Source organism: Octopus bimaculoides, chromosome 2 (assembly GCF_001194135.2).
Source record: "Octopus bimaculoides isolate UCB-OBI-ISO-001 chromosome 2, ASM119413v2, whole genome shotgun sequence".
NCBI classification, from domain to species: Eukaryota; Metazoa; Mollusca; class Cephalopoda; order Octopoda; family Octopodidae; genus Octopus; species Octopus bimaculoides.
In genome coordinates this window covers 145,285,347-145,287,880 of record NC_068982.1, presented here as the reverse complement: position 1 = coordinate 145,287,880, position 2,534 = coordinate 145,285,347, and positions in this window count along the sequence as shown.

Here is a 2,534-nt window from a genome sequence, read left to right as displayed (position 1 = left end):
ATATATATATATATATATATATATATATATATATATAGGAGGCAATGGGTAAATTGTCGCAGTTTTATATTATTAATTTCGTGTATGAGCATTGTTTGTCTTTCATTTTATCAACTACGCGGTACCGTAGGGTAAGTTGGGCACCGTCTGTGAGAAAAACAGCACCATTACGCAATTCACTCAGCCAAAAATATGAAAACGACAAGCTGTACTGCTTAGCTTTCGCACCGGAAGCTCCAATACAAACATTTAAGAGAGTTTGGGAGTCAATGTGAGGACAGTGCAATCTGAGAACATGTGCTGAAAAAATTAAACATCCAGTCAGCATCATAGTGTTTGGAGTCATAACTAGTGATGGCCTCAGACTTAACACAGAGGCCTACATGAAGTGTCTGGGGGTGGTAGTGCTGCTCTGGGTCAAGAAGGTGGTTGCTGGAAGACCCTATGTCTGGCAACAGGACTGTGCACCATGCCACACAAGCAGAGGAGCCCAGTCATGGCTGTTAGACAAATTCTGCGACCACACCACCCCTAACATCTGACCATCTAACTCCCCAGACTGAAACCGCCTTGATTATTATGTGTGGGACACAGTTGACCGAAAGACCAACAAAACTCCTTGTAACACAAAGGATGAGGGCAAAGATTAGGGCAGCATTCACCAACATAAACAAGAAGACACTCCAGAAGATTTGCAGGAGATTCCGAAGTCGTCTGGAGACCGTAGTTGAAGTCAGTGGCAATTTTGTTGAATAAATTTACTCTTTAGTATTTCAAAATATTTTTATGTAATTTTGGTAAATATATCTGCTAAAACGAGATATCAGTGTTATTTTCTTTTCTTTTCTCCGCACCCGATATATATATATATATATATATATATATTCTTCAGTGTACGTTGAGTATATAACAAATAACAGCAGAAAAAGGAATATACGAGAAACTTCCGTGGATACGAAAGTAACTATATGTGAGTTCTGACGCAAATAATGTTCTACTTTATTGTATGTTTTATTTTTCTTATTCGTATTATCTTACTTTTCTTAATTATTCCTTGTCTTTTTCTATAAAGTTGCAACGGCATCCGTCCGTCACCATTTCTGCCTGACAGCTAAAACACGCTGTCACTAACATCCTGCTGTATTAAAACTGTGCGTAACAGAGTTTAGTCATCGAGAAGTCCACCCTTTATAACATCACTTGATGAGATGCATCTGCAACGAGGGGTGAATCTCAACCAGCAGTACATATCTCACCCACAAGGGATCGATGCAAAATAGGTCGAAACGATCGTTGTGAGCAATAAAGTTTCCTGTATATTCCATTTTCCCTCTCTACCATTTGTTATACATACATATAGATAGATAGATAGATAGATAGATAGATAGATAGATAGATAGATAGATAGATAGATTGAGATAGATAGATAGATAGATAGATAGATAGATAGATAGATAGATAGATAGATAGATATTTATGTATATTACGAATTAAAAGCAGCAGCTCTACTAATGTATGTGTGTGTGTGTTTGTATGTGTGTATGTAGATTGTATATAAATGTACACACACACATTTCGTTATCCATTTCATTACTTGATCTTTAGCGTAAACAGCACCCTACATTTTCGCCTATCTATCGATGTCCTTCCTTCTCTCATTCCACCTCTCTGTCAGCCCTCTCTCTCCCACACACTTTCTCTCTTTCTTTCTCTCTCTCCCTCCCTCCCTCCCTCCTTCTCTCTCTCTTTCTCTCCTGTTCTCCCTTCTCCTAGCTTCTCACCTGTCTCGAAGAATCCCCGTACAGAGTCATGGAGACTACCATCTCTCCTGACTAACAATAAAAAAATTATAAAGCGATTTGGAATACAAATTATCGTAAACTCAGATAGACGCCAAGAGGTGGTTATACTTGTAGCAGGTAACAAGTTCAGATAACGGATAATAGGTCTTTCTTCTTTTTTAATTTCCATTTCATTTCTTAGGTTAACTTCTGACACTGGTTGTTCTACATGAAAGGGGATAACAGCTACTTGACCACATCCAATTTGGAGCTTTGAATTTTATTACTTTCATATAATAGCATGCATGGCAATGTCTGACGTGACATGATACGTCTCTTTCGTAGTCATGTATAATGGTCGTCTATATCAGTCAATTTTTATATCTTTTCTTCTTTCTCACTTCTTCAACACTCACACATGCGCACACACAAACATACACACACACACACTCAAACACACACGAACACACACACACACACGAACACGAACACACACACACACAAATATGGTAGTCAATTGTGTTGATCAAGATTTGTCCATTTTCTGCTTAATTTAAATTTGATTCGTGATAAGTTCTTGTTTATCTTTGTTATTGCCTGTATCTTATGAGCACAATATACTTGCTTATGTATGCCCAGGGTTAACATAGGTAATTTATACCGGTAGTAAAGCGGATATTCTTATCCCTTAGACATTTATTCCAACCGCTAACTCTATTAGCGTTATATATATATATATATATATATATATAT